Source organism: Carassius gibelio, chromosome B6 (genome assembly GCF_023724105.1).
Source record: "Carassius gibelio isolate Cgi1373 ecotype wild population from Czech Republic chromosome B6, carGib1.2-hapl.c, whole genome shotgun sequence".
In the NCBI taxonomy this organism is placed as follows: domain Eukaryota; kingdom Metazoa; phylum Chordata; class Actinopteri; order Cypriniformes; family Cyprinidae; genus Carassius; species Carassius gibelio.
The window spans coordinates 24,430,146-24,452,701 of record NC_068401.1 but is presented as its reverse complement, the minus strand read 5'-3'; the positions used below and the strand labels follow the sequence as shown (position 1 = coordinate 24,452,701).

Here is a 22,556-nt window from a genome sequence, read left to right as displayed (position 1 = left end):
CATGCGCTGCTCCGCTCGCGGTCTGCGGATTGAAGAGCGCGCTGAAAGACGGGAGACCGGTCTGACGCCGGTTTCAAATGAAATTTAAGGGGACTGACTCTGAGGCGATCGGATACAGGTTCCACACCCAACCCTACTTTAAAGAAATATATTTTTTGATAAACGAACCCAAAACTGGCTATGTCCTTGCTGGAGTGTGATGTGATTTGTGTCACATGATGCAGGTGCGATGGATCGCGTACAAACCAATAGGGTGTCGGAATGGTATCTGTTTATACTTCTCAACCAACCACAATCAAATTCACTCCATCCGGATGGCGCGATTTATCTGGATTTTTTTTTAATGATGACAAGCCGGAATGAAAACAAGCCGAAATGAATAGCAGTAACGAAGCTATTTTTAAAATGTAAGGAGTAGAAAGTACAGATACTTGCCTGAAAATGTAAGGAGTAGAAAGTAAAAAGTCGGCTGAAAAATAATCACTCAAGTAAAGTATAGATACCCCAAATTTCTACTTAAGTACAGTAACGAAGTATTTGTACTTCGTTACTTGACACCTCTGCTGTATATATATATATATGTGTGTGTGTGTGTGTGTGTGTGTGTGTGTGTGTGTGTGTGTGTGTGTGTGTGTGTGCGTGTGTGTGTGTGTGTTTGTGTGTGGAGGCACGTCCTGATTTTGCCAAGTCCTCGTTGTCCTGAGACCAATATTTTTTTATGATGACCCTGGGACTACAACTGCCTCAGCCAATCAAAGTTTATGACGTCATCACTATGCGCGCAGTGCAGAGTCCGCCAAAATAACAGTAACGCCCCTCTTACAAATTCAAAGAAAAGAAAAACTGTCCTGCATCTGCAAGCACCGTGATACCAGAGAAGATAGCAAGTAAAAAGGTAAGACCACAACTTTTTAATTTCTCGTATAAATTTATATCAGTATATTAATGATAGTACAATTCATATTTATTTTTAGATTATTTTTACCACCGAAGTTTTAACGTTAGTTTGCATTGGAAAGTTAGCCTAAATAAAACAGTCTGATAAATGTTGTTTTTACATTTATTTCATTTTTTTATTTTGTCCCAAACTATAAAAAGGCTGTGATTAAATAGTGGCCGTATTGCGATCTTATTTTCTGCCGGTTTAGCGCTCGGACTGCCGCCACCACAAATTTTCTTAATATTTCTCTCGTTAACATGTAAAGTTACATCACTGTGCCATTGTCCATTTCCGTTTCGTTGCATCCAGTAGCATTCAAAGACAAACGTCCGAAATGCGGAACAAAACAGCGCTAGTTTGCTCGCCGCACGGACCATTCAGCTCGGTCCACCATCAGACAGTACTGCAATTCGCTGCGAGATCCAGGTAGAAGCGATTTATTACTAATCTATTACTGTAATAATCCGTGATCACTGATTTATTCTGTTACATATGAATATGATGACCTCAAGTCATCACTGATTTATTCTGTTACATATGAATATGATGACCTCAAGTCATTACTGATTTATTCTGTCAAATATGAATATGATGACCTCAAGTCATTACTGATTTATTCTGTTACATATGAATATGATGACCTCAAGTCATCACTGATTTATTGTTACATATGAATATGATGACTGTAGCAGAAATGAGTCAAATCAGACAAATCAAAGAGTCTATCAGAGCTGTGTGCATTGAAACATGAGCTGAATTCCTCAAGGAAGTCATAAATCAGTTCTAGTGCCACAGGAACCAAGCAAGATAACCAACCAACCAACTTGTTCACACAACAGCTTTCAACATTAACACCAATAGAACAATTATTGACAATTTTAATTCGAAGAAGAGATTGTCAAATTTATTGTTCGTGATTGGAATGCAACGCTGGACATCACATGTAAACCCAGGAGATCAAGTTAAATACTTGCATTGACTTCCCCCCCCCAGCCAGTGAAACCAGACTGAAATTCCTAAGGGGGAAGGGCTTTAAACCTTTGTCTTCACAGAAAAGTCCTTTGCCAGAGAATGGCAAAGAAACCCTTTTTATACATTATATATGGACCAGAATGAACTCAAAAAAAGACTTATGAATGAATCATTCCATTGCTTAACTCCATATTCATTTACGTGTAACCCACACATTTGACTATCATGTATAATCACTTATTGTGTATGTCTTTTGATAACTATAGGATACCTAGTCATGTCTAGTATTCAAATAATCGCATTTTCTTGCTTGATATTGTCCTGACAATCATTTATTTGTAAAATATATCATAATCATGTTATAGGAATCATGTCCAAAATTAGACCCTGTGAGGCAAGAACCACATGCTTGGTAAGATAAACAAATGATTTATGATACCCACCCAAAGAACATATCTGATTGGTCAAGGCAACATTTGAGGGGTGGCCAACAAGGAAGTTTTAAATACTTTGGACCCCATGTAATTTGGCTTTTAGTCATGCCTTGCTTTTAGTCTGCTGTTAGTCCTAGTCTAGCTGCTGCTATTAGCCATGTCGGCTTTTAGTCTAGCATTGCTTGTGCTATCAGTCATGCCTGCTCTTAGCTTTTAGCTTGTAGCTTTGCTACCTAGCTTTAGCTTGTAGCATCTAGCCATGCGGTAGTCATCATTGTTCTTTGAGCGCGGTTCCAGCGTGCCTGCCTGCTGCTACTATGAGAAGGAACACAACCTAGTCTCGTCAAACTTTATTTCTTTTCTTTTCCGTTTGAGAGTTTCGTGTTCTGAGTTAAGTTTTGTAACGTCCATTCAACTTCAACCAGCGAACACGACTCTGCACTTTCAGCCAACGCCCAACAACCACGGGCTTCCCAAGACGTCACTTCAGAGACTGAACTTCCAGCCAATCAACGACCTCGGGATAGCCCTTTCACCGAGGCTCCTTCTTCACAGGAGATGCAAGTAACTTTACCTCCAGACTGTGACCTTTACTGGTGTATCTAATATAATTTTAACCTCATTGAGGAACTCAATGCGAGCGCTAATTACGTGATTGATGGTTGTTCATGTTTATGCAATTTAACGTATTGCTGTTAACTTGGGATTCCATATTTCCATTCTCTTAAACTCATCTTTCCCTAACTTTCGACCTTCCTGCAACTTGTGTGAATGTGTGTGTGCGTGCGTTTATGTGTTAGATTAGTTTATATGTCTTAGATTTATCTAATAAAGCCTTATTCATATTGAAAAGAGAAGTATCTTGTGTTTTGTGCTTACAAGTTAATGTCTTAAACTGTCGATCTTGTTACTGTGCTAATTGATAGTGTTTCACTATAGTTTGGATATTAGTATCCAGCGCAGATTTGATGTTAAACGGCTCGTTCACTGAACCGCAGGCGCGTCTCCGTGAGCAGCCGTGAAACAGTGATTCTGTTCAAATTCCCTTTAAAATCTTAAATGATTCCCTTTGAGCTAAATTGACCTGTTTCCCTTACATTTATAATGGTGGAGAATGCAGGCAGTTTAACCTAAATTGTGAGCATAAACCAAGTTATTTAATCTTTGATTTTGCTAAAGGAATGACGGATGAAAAGCTTCCGAGACCTGAGTATGTGTGTGTGTTTGCGTGACGTAAGCAGCGCGCGCCCTCCCGCTTGAATGAAAGGAGCTAGAGGAGACTTTAACTCGAGTCCGTCTCCCCTTTGTTAACAGCAGTAAGTGAACTTAAAAGTAAACATCTGAGATCGTACAATAAGGTAGAAATTGAGCGTGTTCCTCATTTGTGTAATGCCTTGTTTTATAGCTGATTTGATTTCACTGCGTGTTCCAGTGTCTCAAACGCTATCTCAGTCACTGTTTGCTGAACGGAGCTAAACTGTTAGTGTTTCAAAAGGGATATAAATCGGTGAATAAAGAATAGTTTTGAGCGGGTTCCTCAATCTATTTATCAAAGTCCCCGTATTCATATTTCATATAGTTTGATTGCCAGTGCGTGTTCCACTGCCGAATCAAATTTGATATTCTACTCCCCTAAATTAACGTTAAACATTAGAGAACAATGTTTGCCCATTTGTATCCGTTCACAAAGTGAATGCAATCTCGCGTAACACTGCGTGTGTCCGAGAGTAATTTGAATGGGAGTGTTTTAAAAGCTTGATCAAGTAAAGTTTAACTGTGTACCAACAGCGAAGGAAAACTTTTATGTTTGTGTCCAGAAAAACTGGCACGGAGATTCAAATTGCTGAGATTGATATAACTGTGTTCCCTTAACTACAGCAGGAAGCTGCTATTTGAATTAAGATAAATTTAACTCTATACAAACTGAGAGTTTAAGTGCCACATCGCAAAACCAACTGAAAGGCGGTGTTGTTATTGGTACAGTGTTGAAATGAGCCGACATTTCATGTAACATGCTTAACTGTATTTGCAACAATGCAACGATTCATGTGCTGATCCACTAGAATGTGTTTTGGTTGCCATAGTGACGACCGTGACCCGGAAGCCTAACGTACTTCCGGAGCAACTCTGAACTGTGCACGCGCAGCGCACAAACTCTGCGGTGTCGCTAAGCTAACGAAACCATTGCATTTACATTGAAGTCTATACTAAAGCCACTAGCCTCAAAGGTTAGCCGTTAGCATTACCATCCAGTGGTAGAATAATGTGTGTTTGGGCAACGCTGACGTGATTTAACCATTTTCAACATCTTAACTAACACTTGTTAGTCTCTTTCTTTTTATCGCTCTGTTTTCTCACTAGACCACTTATTTTCATTTTACTAGAAAGGGAAATACTGACTCACAATTATTAATTGTCAAATTGAAATTTAATTGAAACATTAAATTTATTTTGAATCATTTAAAATTTCCCTCTCAGATCATTTCATATGATCTTTTATTTCTAGTATTCTCTTTTGGGTCTTATTATTTTAGGAATGAATAAGCCTTGAACTTTGGAAGTTTAAGTAAACTTATTCTTCCTAATTTATTTATTACCCATCTGAATATATGCTATTCAGACCTTTAATTATTTGAATGCGTTTTACCCCTCTTCCTATTTTGGTTATACACTTAACCACTATTGTTTTACTTATTGATTTCCTTTTTTTTTTTATTTCATTTTTGCATATTTTGCCCATTTATTAATTTTTTTAATTTTACTTTTTCTTACCATTTCTTTACTTTGTGTATCCTAGCCTGGGAACGACAAACCTGAGCCCTAAAAGGAGACATTGTTATCCCTCACTACGAGTTCAAATAAATTAGAAAGACAACTCTCTTTCATTTAAAGTTTATTTTGTTTGATTAGTTGTGCAGCAACTAACACAACGCTCTCCTTGTAGTTGAGGTAACCGCTTCTGAGACTTACCATCTCCGTCCTCTCTCTCCTTTACTTTCCTCTTCTCTTTTTACATTTGTAGGACATGTAAGAACCATCAATCAATTCTAAGTGAAGTAAATACACAATCGTGCCAAAGACGACGAATTATCCTTATGAATTTGATTGTAATCATCCTCTCATTTGTTCTTCCTAACCTCCCTACATTTGGAAACGCAATCCAAGTTTTAGCATCTCATCCATCGTTGAGATCAATTTAATAGATACGTGTTGAGCAACTGTCGCCTTCGCTGACTCCCTGGTGAGCGGTCCAACTGAAAGGTGTACGGTGTCAATCCTGTCAGACTAAGAAAAGAGATATCAGAATTATTATTGTATTCTTTTGTCCAAAGCAAGAAATATAATAATATTGTTTATGTTTTTGATAACATTTAATTGAAAAAAATAATTTTCCTCATTTGAAAAACAGAAATTTTGCTTGTCATTTGAATTTGTTTTTCACCTCTGTCTCTCTTTTCCTCTTCCTCATTAGAGTGACAAAGTCTTCGCATCTCTAGTCTACTTAGACACCCTGAGAGCAACACAGTCATCACCACATTTCACTAGTGGTTCACAATCACTGATACAACACTTAGTTGTCCCACCACACATAGGCTTTTACTCCACACAGATCTGTGTCAGTCTCTCTTCTCCCCAGCGTGCCAACATGCCGCAGACTGCAGACCCCATTGCCCATGGGGAAGATGTGAACATTTGGCTGAGAGGCATAACAGACAGCCTCACTCCAAAGACATTTGAACTGTTATTATTTTTAATAATAATCCTAATCCTGAGAAGATTCCTGACACAAGATTCAAGCCAGAACAACAACCACGAGGAGCTAGTCAAGATCACGAGCTCACTAAGCTATGCCTTCACAACCCAGCTGAAACTGAGCGACAAGCACATCACCCACCTTCAAGAGGAGCTGACACGTGCTCAACGTCGCATAGACAAGCTGGAAGTGAAAGTTCAAAATCAACTCAAAGCACCCAGCGAGAGGGAGCAGGATACAACAGAACAAGTTATGAAGCTCCAAGCAGCCCTGGCAGCAGCTCAGCTCGACCAGCAACATACAACGGCTGCTCAGAAAGACCTGGTAAACAGACTCCAGTATGCCGAACAGCTACTAGAGAAAGCCAAGATAGACATCAGAAACAAAAACTCTGAAATCAGTGCTTTGAAAGACCACCTTGAAAGGTACAGAACTGAAATGGACAATCTGACCCAACAACTAGACGATACCAATGATGAGCTCTACATGGTCAGAAAAGAACTCCAAAATGCTTACAAGCACAAACTAGAGCCAAGGAAAGAGAAACCTCCCTTAGCCTCATCACTGCTGAGCAGAGCAGAGTCCCACGTCCAAGAACTGGCATATGACGAAAGGAGCGAAGGGCCACAACCCAAAACCTCACCTGCCTTCGCCACACAACCCTTTCCTGCCAACGAAAGAAAACCTCCCGTCCAAGGCCTTGAAGCTGCACACGGGATGACAATCAAAGACCTCAACAAGCTGTCTAAAAACATCAGCAGGTTCAACCCGAACTCCACAGAGAGCCCCGACATCCAAGCTTACCTGCGAGATATCGAATTTCAACTGGAAGTGAGACCTCATGTGACTGACAGAGACTGGTTATACCTCCTTAGAGCCACGTCCAGTCCCGAGGTACGAAACTTTCTAGATCGACAGCCCAGTCAAACCAAGTCAAACTACCAGCGACTTCGTGAGGTCCTGATTAAAGAGTTTACAGACCCAGAGTCTGAACATGGACTGTTAACTGCCTTGGAAACCAAACAAGGTCGTCAAGAGACTCCACAAGCTTACTACAACCGACTCCGACAATCCTACTTTGGTGCACACAACAACTCTGACCTTGAAGAGGATGTGAACTTCAAAACCCTCTTCCTAAAGAATCTGCACCCTGGAGTCAGTCACCATCTAGGTGTCATGGCCTGTCCGAACTCCATGACCATCCAACAGTTGCGTGACCTAACACAGAAGGCCTATAACAAGCAGAAGTTGGCCTCAAAGAAAGGTAACAAAACATCCACACTCTTGAACTCTGTCAACAAAGACTCAAGCCTTGCACTGGACGACACCCAGTGGCATCACAACACCAGAGTCTTCCATCAAGAGCACAGAGAACGTGACGCCCATATCCACGACCGCTTTCAGCCCAACTGCTGGAAAAATCCATGGGACCAGCCACGCTTCTCAAGAAACCAAAAGGATAACATCTGGAAACCTAACCAGAGATCCAAGGGTAATCACCTGACTCATCCAAGAGCAACTCGTGTGGGTAAGCGACAACAAAACCCACCTCAGCACCACTCAGACATGCACAGTGCTGAGTATGCACAAGAACATAACCGCTTACCATTAGAAGACACGGAACAAGTCATGGAACAACTAAGAGAGTTCCTTCAAGACAATTTACATGCATATGACCACAAAGTTGAGTCATGCTCGCTGTGACCAGCGACAGAACGGAAGGCCGGTGATCACCTGGTGCACCACATCAGAGATGACAAGCACCTGTTCAACAACAACCCAGAACGAACAAGTCTTTCACGGCCAACTGTTGATGAAAAATCTGAGGTACTAAAGGACATCACCTCAGTCACTAACAAACTGTCAAATGAACTCCAACTCCAAGTTCCAAATTCCCTGTCTGTGCAACAGCAACCACCAGAGCACAGAAGGTCAGAAAGTCTGCTACAGCCAGAAGGCATCACAAGAAGAATGCAACATAGGAGACAAGTTTTGCAACTCAGCTTCACACAGCCATGCCAAACTGCCTCCGACTGTCTGCTAAAGAACTTCCTGCCTTGCTGGACTGACCCCTCATTAGACCATGGACACGCCCTCATCCAAGCCAAGGATGCTGAGAGCCAGTCTTAAGTGACATTCTAGAAAAAGGGGGAGACAACACAGACTTGAACAGATCTGACCACACATGCACTACACCAGTAATACACAACATTACCTACACCCAGAGGTAAACACATCTACTGATAACACAGTCAACAAACATATTCTTCCCACAGGTAGAATATCCAACTTTTAGCGTAACAAAGTTACACATACCCACCATGAAGAAACGTGCAGCCATCCTCACAATAGGTAGAACACCTGACACTAAGTTAAGGTTCACGACACACTAGCTGCACCTGACATCCTAGCTCAATAGTAGTTGTAACACATGCTAGGAAAACCCACAGCAGCCTTGTTTTGTTTTGTTCTTCTTTTACCTATCCTTCTCCTTCCCCTCTTTCCTGAGTAGGTGAAACGCCTAGACACCCTGCGAGGGTCGAAGGTCTGATATTAGGATTGACTCGCAACACCTAATATCCGCCAGCCACTCTAAACTGAATGGAAGCCAGAGAGCTCCATGCATGATAGGTCAATCCATTGAATTGAAAATGAAATTACTAGAAAACTAATGGTAAACATGTAAAGTAAGACAACCTAGAAGAACCAAACAAAGTTAACCACAAATTTGATTGATGAATCAAAATAAAAACAATTTCCAAGACGATCTAAACTATCCTCAATGTGCTAAACTACATTGACTAATTGAACTTAACCATGTGTACCTAAATAACCTGATGCCTGCACCAGTACAGTAACTGTCATGGAGGTGTTGTCTTGCTGTTTGCTGTGTTTGTCTGCTTCTTCTGCCTTTGTTTCTCCAGCGATCGACGATGTCTTCACCTAAACACCTCGCCGATCGAAAGGGGGATATATGTAGCAGAAATGAGTCAAATCAGACAAATCAAAGAGTCTATCAGAGCTGTGTGCATTGAAACATGAGCTGAATTCCTCAAGGAAGTCATAAATCAGTTCTAGTGCCACAGGAACCAAGCAAGATAACCAACCAACCAACTTGTTCACACAACAGCTTTCAACATTAACACCAATAGAACAATTATTGACAATTTTAATTCGAAGAAGAGATTGTCAAATTTATTGTTCGTGATTGGAATGCAACGCTGGACATCACATGTAAACCCAGGAGATCAAGTTAAATACTTGCATTGACTTCCCCCCCCCAGCCAGTGAAACCAGACTGAAATTCCTAAGGGGGAAGGGCTTTAAACCTTTGTCTTCACAGAAAAGTCCTTTGCCAGAGAATGGCAAAGAAACCCTTTTTATACATTATATATGGACCAGAATGAACTCAAAAAAAGACTTATGAATGAATCATTCCATTGCTTAACTCCATATTCATTTACGTGTAACCCACACATTTGACTATCATGTATAATCACTTATTGTGTATGTCTTTTGATAACTATAGGATACCTAGTCATGTCTAGTATTCAAATAATCGCATTTTCTTGCTTGATATTGTCCTGACAATCATTTATTTGTAAAATATATCATAATCATGTTATAGGAATCATGTCCAAAATTAGACCCTGTGAGGCAAGAACCACATGCTTGGTAAGATAAACAAATGATTTATGATACCCACCCAAAGAACATATCTGATTGGTCAAGGCAACATTTGAGGGGTGGCCAACAAGGAAGTTTTAAATACTTTGGACCCCATGTAATTTGGCTTTTAGTCATGCCTTGCTTTTAGTCTGCTGTTAGTCCTAGTCTAGCTGCTGCTATTAGCCATGTCGGCTTTTAGTCTAGCATTGCTTGTGCTATCAGTCATGCCTGCTCTTAGCTTTTAGCTTGTAGCTTTGCTACCTAGCTTTAGCTTGTAGCATCTAGCCATGCGGTAGTCATCATTGTTCTTTGAGCGCGGTTCCAGCGTGCCTGCCTGCTGCTACTATGAGAAGGAACACAACCTAGTCTCGTCAAACTTTATTTCTTTTCTTTTCCGTTTGAGAGTTTCGTGTTCTGAGTTAAGTTTTGTAACGTCCATTCAACTTCAACCAGCGAACACGACTCTGCACTTTCAGCCAACGCCCAACAACCACGGGCTTCCCAAGACGTCACTTCAGAGACTGAACTTCCAGCCAATCAACGACCTCGGGATAGCCCTTTCACCGAGGCTCCTTCTTCACAGGAGATGCAAGTAACTTTACCTCCAGACTGTGACCTTTACTGGTGTATCTAATATAATTTTAACCTCATTGAGGAACTCAATGCGAGCGCTAATTACGTGATTGATGGTTGTTCATGTTTATGCAATTTAACGTATTGCTGTTAACTTGGGATTCCATATTTCCATTCTCTTAAACTCATCTTTCCCTAACTTTCGACCTTCCTGCAACTTGTGTGAATGTGTGTGTGCGTGCGTTTATGTGTTAGATTAGTTTATATGTCTTAGATTTATCTAATAAAGCCTTATTCATATTGAAAAGAGAAGTATCTTGTGTTTTGTGCTTACAAGTTAATGTCTTAAACTGTCGATCTTGTTACTGTGCTAATTGATAGTGTTTCACTATAGTTTGGATATTAGTATCCAGCGCAGATTTGATGTTAAACGGCTCGTTCACTGAACCGCAGGCGCGTCTCCGTGAGCAGCCGTGAAACAGTGATTCTGTTCAAATTCCCTTTAAAATCTTAAATGATTCCCTTTGAGCTAAATTGACCTGTTTCCCTTACATTTATAATGGTGGAGAATGCAGGCAGTTTAACCTAAATTGTGAGCATAAACCAAGTTATTTAATCTTTGATTTTGCTAAAGGAATGACGGATGAAAAGCTTCCGAGACCTGAGTATGTGTGTGTGTTTGCGTGACGTAAGCAGCGCGCGCCCTCCCGCTTGAATGAAAGGAGCTAGAGGAGACTTTAACTCGAGTCCGTCTCCCCTTTGTTAACAGCAGTAAGTGAACTTAAAAGTAAACATCTGAGATCGTACAATAAGGTAGAAATTGAGCGTGTTCCTCATTTGTGTAATGCCTTGTTTTATAGCTGATTTGATTTCACTGCGTGTTCCAGTGTCTCAAACGCTATCTCAGTCACTGTTTGCTGAACGGAGCTAAACTGTTAGTGTTTCAAAAGGGATATAAATCGGTGAATAAAGAATAGTTTTGAGCGGGTTCCTCAATCTATTTATCAAAGTCCCCGTATTCATATTTCATATAGTTTGATTGCCAGTGCGTGTTCCACTGCCGAATCAAATTTGATATTCTACTCCCCTAAATTAACGTTAAACATTAGAGAACAATGTTTGCCCATTTGTATCCGTTCACAAAGTGAATGCAATCTCGCGTAACACTGCGTGTGTCCGAGAGTAATTTGAATGGGAGTGTTTTAAAAGCTTGATCAAGTAAAGTTTAACTGTGTACCAACAGCGAAGGAAAACTTTTATGTTTGTGTCCAGAAAAACTGGCACGGAGATTCAAATTGCTGAGATTGATATAACTGTGTTCCCTTAACTACAGCAGGAAGCTGCTATTTGAATTAAGATAAATTTAACTCTATACAAACTGAGAGTTTAAGTGCCACATCGCAAAACCAACTGAAAGGCGGTGTTGTTATTGGTACAGTGTTGAAATGAGCCGACATTTCATGTAACATGCTTAACTGTATTTGCAACAATGCAACGATTCATGTGCTGATCCACTAGAATGTGTTTTGGTTGCCATAGTGACGACCGTGACCCGGAAGCCTAACGTACTTCCGGAGCAACTCTGAACTGTGCACGCGCAGCGCACAAACTCTGCGGTGTCGCTAAGCTAACGAAACCATTGCATTTACATTGAAGTCTATACTAAAGCCACTAGCCTCAAAGGTTAGCCGTTAGCATTACCATCCAGTGGTAGAATAATGTGTGTTTGGGCAACGCTGACGTGATTTAACCATTTTCAACATCTTAACTAACACTTGTTAGTCTCTTTCTTTTTATCGCTCTGTTTTCTCACTAGACCACTTATTTTCATTTTACTAGAAAGGGAAATACTGACTCACAATTATTAATTGTCAAATTGAAATTTAATTGAAACATTAAATTTATTTTGAATCATTTAAAATTTCCCTCTCAGATCATTTCATATGATCTTTTATTTCTAGTATTCTCTTTTGGGTCTTATTATTTTAGGAATGAATAAGCCTTGAACTTTGGAAGTTTAAGTAAACTTATTCTTCCTAATTTATTTATTACCCATCTGAATATATGCTATTCAGACCTTTAATTATTTGAATGCGTTTTACCCCTCTTCCTATTTTGGTTATACACTTAACCACTATTGTTTTACTTATTGATTTCCTTTTTTTTTTTATTTCATTTTTGCATATTTTGCCCATTTATTAATTTTTTTAATTTTACTTTTTCTTACCATTTCTTTACTTTGTGTATCCTAGCCTGGGAACGACAAACCTGAGCCCTAAAAGGAGACATTGTTATCCCTCACTACGAGTTCAAATAAATTAGAAAGACAACTCTCTTTCATTTAAAGTTTATTTTGTTTGATTAGTTGTGCAGCAACTAACACAACGCTCTCCTTGTAGTTGAGGTAACCGCTTCTGAGACTTACCATCTCCGTCCTCTCTCTCCTTTACTTTCCTCTTCTCTTTTTACATTTGTAGGACATGTAAGAACCATCAATCAATTCTAAGTGAAGTAAATACACAATCGTGCCAAAGACGACGAATTATCCTTATGAATTTGATTGTAATCATCCTCTCATTTGTTCTTCCTAACCTCCCTACATTTGGAAACGCAATCCAAGTTTTAGCATCTCATCCATCGTTGAGATCAATTTAATAGATACGTGTTGAGCAACTGTCGCCTTCGCTGACTCCCTGGTGAGCGGTCCAACTGAAAGGTGTACGGTGTCAATCCTGTCAGACTAAGAAAAGAGATATCAGAATTATTATTGTATTCTTTTGTCCAAAGCAAGAAATATAATAATATTGTTTATGTTTTTGATAACATTTAATTGAAAAAAATAATTTTCCTCATTTGAAAAACAGAAATTTTGCTTGTCATTTGAATTTGTTTTTCACCTCTGTCTCTCTTTTCCTCTTCCTCATTAGAGTGACAAAGTCTTCGCATCTCTAGTCTACTTAGACACCCTGAGAGCAACACAGTCATCACCACATTTCACTAGTGGTTCACAATCACTGATACAACACTTAGTTGTCCCACCACACATAGGCTTTTACTCCACACAGATCTGTGTCAGTCTCTCTTCTCCCCAGCGTGCCAACATGCCGCAGACTGCAGACCCCATTGCCCATGGGGAAGATGTGAACATTTGGCTGAGAGGCATAACAGACAGCCTCACTCCAAAGACATTTGAACTGTTATTATTTTTAATAATAATCCTAATCCTGAGAAGATTCCTGACACAAGATTCAAGCCAGAACAACAACCACGAGGAGCTAGTCAAGATCACGAGCTCACTAAGCTATGCCTTCACAACCCAGCTGAAACTGAGCGACAAGCACATCACCCACCTTCAAGAGGAGCTGACACGTGCTCAACGTCGCATAGACAAGCTGGAAGTGAAAGTTCAAAATCAACTCAAAGCACCCAGCGAGAGGGAGCAGGATACAACAGAACAAGTTATGAAGCTCCAAGCAGCCCTGGCAGCAGCTCAGCTCGACCAGCAACATACAACGGCTGCTCAGAAAGACCTGGTAAACAGACTCCAGTATGCCGAACAGCTACTAGAGAAAGCCAAGATAGACATCAGAAACAAAAACTCTGAAATCAGTGCTTTGAAAGACCACCTTGAAAGGTACAGAACTGAAATGGACAATCTGACCCAACAACTAGACGATACCAATGATGAGCTCTACATGGTCAGAAAAGAACTCCAAAATGCTTACAAGCACAAACTAGAGCCAAGGAAAGAGAAACCTCCCTTAGCCTCATCACTGCTGAGCAGAGCAGAGTCCCACGTCCAAGAACTGGCATATGACGAAAGGAGCGAAGGGCCACAACCCAAAACCTCACCTGCCTTCGCCACACAACCCTTTCCTGCCAACGAAAGAAAACCTCCCGTCCAAGGCCTTGAAGCTGCACACGGGATGACAATCAAAGACCTCAACAAGCTGTCTAAAAACATCAGCAGGTTCAACCCGAACTCCACAGAGAGCCCCGACATCCAAGCTTACCTGCGAGATATCGAATTTCAACTGGAAGTGAGACCTCATGTGACTGACAGAGACTGGTTATACCTCCTTAGAGCCACGTCCAGTCCCGAGGTACGAAACTTTCTAGATCGACAGCCCAGTCAAACCAAGTCAAACTACCAGCGACTTCGTGAGGTCCTGATTAAAGAGTTTACAGACCCAGAGTCTGAACATGGACTGTTAACTGCCTTGGAAACCAAACAAGGTCGTCAAGAGACTCCACAAGCTTACTACAACCGACTCCGACAATCCTACTTTGGTGCACACAACAACTCTGACCTTGAAGAGGATGTGAACTTCAAAACCCTCTTCCTAAAGAATCTGCACCCTGGAGTCAGTCACCATCTAGGTGTCATGGCCTGTCCGAACTCCATGACCATCCAACAGTTGCGTGACCTAACACAGAAGGCCTATAACAAGCAGAAGTTGGCCTCAAAGAAAGGTAACAAAACATCCACACTCTTGAACTCTGTCAACAAAGACTCAAGCCTTGCACTGGACGACACCCAGTGGCATCACAACACCAGAGTCTTCCATCAAGAGCACAGAGAACGTGACGCCCATATCCACGACCGCTTTCAGCCCAACTGCTGGAAAAATCCATGGGACCAGCCACGCTTCTCAAGAAACCAAAAGGATAACATCTGGAAACCTAACCAGAGATCCAAGGGTAATCACCTGACTCATCCAAGAGCAACTCGTGTGGGTAAGCGACAACAAAACCCACCTCAGCACCACTCAGACATGCACAGTGCTGAGTATGCACAAGAACATAACCGCTTACCATTAGAAGACACGGAACAAGTCATGGAACAACTAAGAGAGTTCCTTCAAGACAATTTACATGCATATGACCACAAAGTTGAGTCATGCTCGCTGTGACCAGCGACAGAACGGAAGGCCGGTGATCACCTGGTGCACCACATCAGAGATGACAAGCACCTGTTCAACAACAACCCAGAACGAACAAGTCTTTCACGGCCAACTGTTGATGAAAAATCTGAGGTACTAAAGGACATCACCTCAGTCACTAACAAACTGTCAAATGAACTCCAACTCCAAGTTCCAAATTCCCTGTCTGTGCAACAGCAACCACCAGAGCACAGAAGGTCAGAAAGTCTGCTACAGCCAGAAGGCATCACAAGAAGAATGCAACATAGGAGACAAGTTTTGCAACTCAGCTTCACACAGCCATGCCAAACTGCCTCCGACTGTCTGCTAAAGAACTTCCTGCCTTGCTGGACTGACCCCTCATTAGACCATGGACACGCCCTCATCCAAGCCAAGGATGCTGAGAGCCAGTCTTAAGTGACATTCTAGAAAAAGGGGGAGACAACACAGACTTGAACAGATCTGACCACACATGCACTACACCAGTAATACACAACATTACCTACACCCAGAGGTAAACACATCTACTGATAACACAGTCAACAAACATATTCTTCCCACAGGTAGAATATCCAACTTTTAGCGTAACAAAGTTACACATACCCACCATGAAGAAACGTGCAGCCATCCTCACAATAGGTAGAACACCTGACACTAAGTTAAGGTTCACGACACACTAGCTGCACCTGACATCCTAGCTCAATAGTAGTTGTAACACATGCTAGGAAAACCCACAGCAGCCTTGTTTTGTTTTGTTCTTCTTTTACCTATCCTTCTCCTTCCCCTCTTTCCTGAGTAGGTGAAACGCCTAGACACCCTGCGAGGGTCGAAGGTCTGATATTAGGATTGACTCGCAACACCTAATATCCGCCAGCCACTCTAAACTGAATGGAAGCCAGAGAGCTCCATGCATGATAGGTCAATCCATTGAATTGAAAATGAAATTACTAGAAAACTAATGGTAAACATGTAAAGTAAGACAACCTAGAAGAACCAAACAAAGTTAACCACAAATTTGATTGATGAATCAAAATAAAAACAATTTCCAAGACGATCTAAACTATCCTCAATGTGCTAAACTACATTGACTAATTGAACTTAACCATGTGTACCTAAATAACCTGATGCCTGCACCAGTACAGTAACTGTCATGGAGGTGTTGTCTTGCTGTTTGCTGTGTTTGTCTGCTTCTTCTGCCTTTGTTTCTCCAGCGATCGACGATGTCTTCACCTAAACACCTCGCCGATCGAAAGGGGGATATATGTAGCAGAAATGAGTCAAATCAGACAAATCAAAGAGTCTATCAGAGCTGTGTGCATTGAAACATGAGCTGAATTCCTCAAGGAAGTCATAAATCAGTTCTAGTGCCACAGGAACCAAGCAAGATAACCAACCAACCAACTTGTTCACACAACAGCTTTCAACATTAACACCAATAGAACAATTATTGACAATTTTAATTCGAAGAAGAGATTGTCAAATTTATTGTTCGTGATTGGAATGCAACGCTGGACATCACATGTAAACCCAGGAGATCAAGTTAAATACTTGCATTGACTTCCCCCCCCAGCCAGTGAAACCAGACTGAAATTCCTAAGGGGGAAGGGCTTTAAACCTTTGTCTTCACAGAAAAGTCCTTTGCCAGAGAATGGCAAAGAAACCCTTTTTATACATTATATATGGACCAGAATGAACTCAAAAAAGACTTATGAATGAATCATTCCATTGCTTAACTCCATATTCATTTACGTGTAACCCACACATTTGACTATCATGTATAATCACTTATTGTGTATGTCTTTTGATAACTATAGGATACCTAGTCATGTCTAGTATTCAAATAATCGCATTTTCTTGCTTGATATTGTCCTGACAATCATTTATTTGTAAAATATATCATAATCATGTTATAGGAATCATGTCCAAAATTAGACCCTGTGAGGCAAGAACCACATGCTTGGTAAGATAAACAAATGATTTATGATACCCACCCAAAGAACATATCTGATTGGTCAAGGCAACATTTGAGGGGTGGCCAACAAGGAAGTTTTAAATACTTTGGACCCCATGTAATTTGGCTTTTAGTCATGCCTTGCTTTTAGTCTGCTGTTAGTCCTAGTCTAGCTGCTGCTATTAGCCATGTCGGCTTTTAGTCTAGCATTGCTTGTGCTATCAGTCATGCCTGCTCTTAGCTTTTAGCTTGTAGCTTTGCTACCTAGCTTTAGCTTGTAGCATCTAGCCATGCGGTAGTCATCATTGTTCTTTGAGCGCGGTTCCAGCGTGCCTGCCTGCTGCTACTATGAGAAGGAACACAACCTAGTCTCGTCAAACTTTATTTCTTTTCTTTTCCGTTTGAGAGTTTCGTGTTCTGAGTTAAGTTTTGTAACGTCCATTCAACTTCAACCAGCGAACACGACTCTGCACTTTCAGCCAACGCCCAACAACCACGGGCTTCCCAAGACGTCACTTCAGAGACTGAACTTCCAGCCAATCAACGACCTCGGGATAGCCCTTTCACCGAGGCTCCTTCTTCACAGGAGATGCAAGTAACTTTACCTCCAGACTGTGACCTTTACTGGTGTATCTAATATAATTTTAACCTCATTGAGGAACTCAATGCGAGCGCTAATTACGTGATTGATGGTTGTTCATGTTTATGCAATTTAACGTATTGCTGTTAACTTGGGATTCCATATTTCCATTCTCTTAAACTCATCTTTCCCTAACTTTCGACCTTCCTGCAACTTGTGTGAATGTGTGTGTGCGTGCGTTTATGTGTTAGATTAGTTTATATGTCTTAGATTTATCTAATAAAGCCTTATTCATATTGAAAAGAGAAGTATCTTGTGTTTTGTGCTTACAAGTTAATGTCTTAAACTGTCGATCTTGTTACTGTGCTAATTGATAGTGTTTCACTATAGTTTGGATATTAGTATCCAGCGCAGATTTGATGTTAAACGGCTCGTTCACTGAACCGCAGGCGCGTCTCCGTGAGCAGCCGTGAAACAGTGATTCTGTTCAAATTCCCTTTAAAATCTTAAATGATTCCCTTTGAGCTAAATTGACCTGTTTCCCTTACATGACCTTAAGTCATTACTGATTTATTCTGTTACATATGAATATGATGACCTCAAGTCATTACTGATTTATTCTGTTACATATGAATATGATGACCTCAAGTCATCACTGATTTATTCTGTCAAATATGAATATGATGACCTCAAGTCATCACTGATTTATTCTGTTACATATGAATATGATGACCTCAAGTCATCACTGATTTATTCTGTTACATATGAATATGATGACCTCAAGTCATCACTGATTTATTCTGTTACATATGAATATGATGACCTCAAGTCATCACTGATTTATTCTGTTACATATGAATATGATGACCTCAAGTCATTACTGATTTATTCTGTTACATATGAATATGATGACCTCAAGTCATTACTGATTTATTCTGTTACATATGAATATGATGACCTCAAGTCATTACTGATTTATTCTGTTACATATGAATATGATGACCTCAAGTCATCACTGATTTATTCTGTTACATATGAATATGATGACCTCAAGTCATCACTGATTTATTCTGTTACATATGAATATGATGACCTCAAGTCATTACTGATTTATTCAGTTACATATGAATATGATGACCTCAAGTCATTACTGATTTATTCTGTTACATATGAATATGATGACCTCAAGTCATCACTGATTTATTCTGTTACATATGAATATGATGACCTCAAGTCATCACTGATTTATTGTTACATATGAATATGATGACCTCAAGTCATCACTGATTTATTCTGTCAAATATGAATATGATGACCTCAAGTCATTACTGATTTATTGTTACATATGAATATGATGACCTCAAGTCATCACTGATTTATTCTGTTACATATGAATATGATGACCTCAAGTCATCACTGATTTTTTTGTTACATATGAATATGATGACCTCAAGTCATCACTGATTTATTGTTACATATGAATATGATGACCTCAAGTCATCACTGATTTATTCTGTTACATATGAATATGATGACCTCAAGTCATCACTGATTTATTCTGTCAAATATGAATATGATGACCTCAAGTCATTACTGATTTATTGTTACATATGAATATGATGACCTCAAGTCATCACTGATTTATTCTGTCAAATATGAATATGATGACCTCAAGTCATCACTGATTTATTGTTACATATGAATATGATGACCTCAAGTCATCACTGATTTATTCTGTTACATATGAATATGATGACCTCAAGTCATCACTGATTTATTCTGTTACATATGAATATGATGACCTTAAGTCATTACTGATTTATTGTTACATATGAATATGATGACCTCAAGTCATTACTGATTTATTCTGTTACATATGAATATGATGACCTCAAGTCATCACTGATTTATTCTGTTACATATGAATATGATGACCTCAAGTCATTACTGATTTATTCTGTTACATATGAATATGATGACCTCAAGTCATTACTGATTTATTCTGTTACATATGAATATGATGACCTCAAGTCATTACTGATTTATTCTGTTACATATGAATATGATGACCTCAAGTCATTACTGATTTATTCTGTTACATATGAATATGATGACCTCAAGTCATTACTGATTTATTCTGTTACATATGAATATGATGACCTCAAGTCATCACTGATTTATTCTGTTACATATGAATATGATGACCTCAAGTCATCACTGATTTATTGTTACATATGAATATGATGACCTCAAGTCATCACTGATTTTTTGTTACATATGAATATGATGACCTCAAGTCATCACTGATTTATTCTGTTACATATGAATATGATGACCTCAAGTCATCACTGATTTATTCTGTCAAATATGAATATGATGACCTCAAGTCATCACTGATTTATTCTGTTACATATGAATATGATGACCTCAAGTCATCACTGATTTATTCTGTCAAATATGAATATGATGACCTCAAGTCATCACTGATTTATTCTGTTACATATGAATATGATGACCTCAAGTCATCACTGATTTATTGTTACATATGAATATGATGACCTCAAGTCATTACTGATTTATTCTGTCAAATATGAATATGATGACCTCAAGTCATTACTGATTTATTGTTACATATGAATATGATGACCTCAAGTCATTACTGATTTATTCTGTCAAATATGAATATGATGACCTCAAGTCATTACTGATTTATTGTTACATATGAATATGATGACCTCAAGTCATTACTGATTTATTCTGTCAAATATGAATATGATGACCTCAAGTCATCACTGATTTATTCTGTTACATATGAATATGATGACCTCAAGTCATCACTGATTTTTTGTTACATATGAATATGATGACCTCAAGTCATCACTGATTTATTGTTACATATGAATATGATGACCTCAAGTCATTACTGATTTATTCTGTCACATATGAATATGATGACCTCAAGTCATCACTGATTTATTCTGTTACATATGAATATGATGACCTCAAGTCATCACTGATTTATTCTGTCACATATGAATATGATGACCTCAAGTCATCACTGATTTATTCTGTTACATATGAATATGATGACCTCAAGTCATCACTGATTTATTCTGTCACATATGAATATGATGACCTCAAGTCATCACTGATTTATTCTGTCACATATGAATATGATGACCTCAAGTCATCACTGATTTATTCTGTCACATATGAATATGATGACCTCAAGTCATCACTGATTTATTCTGTCACATATGAATATGATGACCTCAAGTCATCACTGATTTATTCTGTCACATATGAATATGATGACCTCAAGTCATCACTGATTTATTCTGTTACATATGAATATGATGACCTCAAGTCATTACTGATTTATTCTGTTACATATGAATATGATGACCTTAAGTCATCACTGATTTATTGTTACATATGAATATGATGACCTCAAGTCATTACTGATTTATTTTAGATTGCTTCGGGGATACCGCGGCGGAGTAATCCAGTACCTTTGTGATTCTTCATAGACATAAACAGAGAGAAGTAGTTCCGGCTACAATGTTCTTCCGCACAACACAAGCAGTTCTGTTTATTAACCGCTAGAGCGTCAAAAGTTCCCTACTGCAGCTTTAAATGTATTTCAACTTTCAGTTCACTGTAACATCTTGGAATCCAAAATTCCAGATGGATCTAAGATATTACAGTTTGCTCAAAAAAACTTTTCCTCATGATTATATAATGACCTATACAATATAATGAGATAAGATCTATCATTAAAAACTGTCTGTTACTTCTGTATTTAAAGGGCACCAAGTGACCAAGAGCACACAATGGAAGGTATGATTTCACTTAAGGGGGATTGCTTCTCCATAACCTACATGATAAGCAACTTATTTTACAGCATGTTGTTATAAAAATACCTTTACAATGTATTCAGATCTGCATTTCCCATATTTATTGTTAATGAAAATTAGTGTGGTTGCAAAATGTGTCATTTATTAATTATTATTCATCTGCGTAGATAAGACATTAAGGTGTCTCCAAAACAAGAGCCCAAGATTCACATTAGGAAGTGTGGGGCCATATGACATTCAAGTGAACAGTTTGAACATTTTAATGAGGGATGAGCAAGTTTCTGACGAGGTAAATTATTATCCGTTATAAATTCTTACACTTATTTTCTGTCACGTATTTCCTACCACCAAAACAAGCCACCATGGCCTACTTCTAGAATTTAGCCTTCAAACATGTTTTCTGTTCTACTTGTCCACTGGAGTTCTGTATATTTTTAACTAAATATTTTTTTACAAAATGTATTTGCTTGCCAAGTTAGGTTTTTATTTTCTACATAGTTAAAGAGTATGAAAAAGGACTAGTGATATAAATGATTCACAACATTTCTGTGTGACAAAAAAATAGAGCAGTTATTTTTTTTTACTTATTTATTTTAAATCTCACATTTGTCCTTGAAATATTCAGGTCATGATATCCTTAGCAAGGTAAGTGAAATTTTATCAGCAATATCTTGAAGAGTACACCTAAATAAGCATAATATTAATAATAAAATAGAAATTAATGATACACATACGAATATAATTTTAAAACTGTACAGTTCAGCTTGATTTGTAACGTTAATATATTCAACTCTGTTGAAATGGAAAACAATATTTTGTTTTGCCTTCAAAGAGCCACTATTTTCTCAAGGTATATCACTGTTATTTATTTATTTATTTATTCTTTTTTAGGTATTATATTAAT

At 39.0% G+C, this 22,556-nt stretch overlaps 1 long non-coding RNA gene across 1 annotated transcript; it reads left to right on the top strand.

Annotated features, from left to right (window-relative positions):
• Nucleotides 1–793: 793 nt before the first annotated feature.
• On the top strand, nucleotides 794–22,068 carry LOC127959879 (uncharacterized). The gene is made up of 3 exons (XR_008154312.1): nucleotides 794–895; nucleotides 21,604–21,635; nucleotides 21,820–22,068. It is a non-coding gene; the product is annotated as an uncharacterized LOC127959879 (long non-coding RNA).
• Nucleotides 22,069–22,556: the final 488 nt, after the last annotated feature.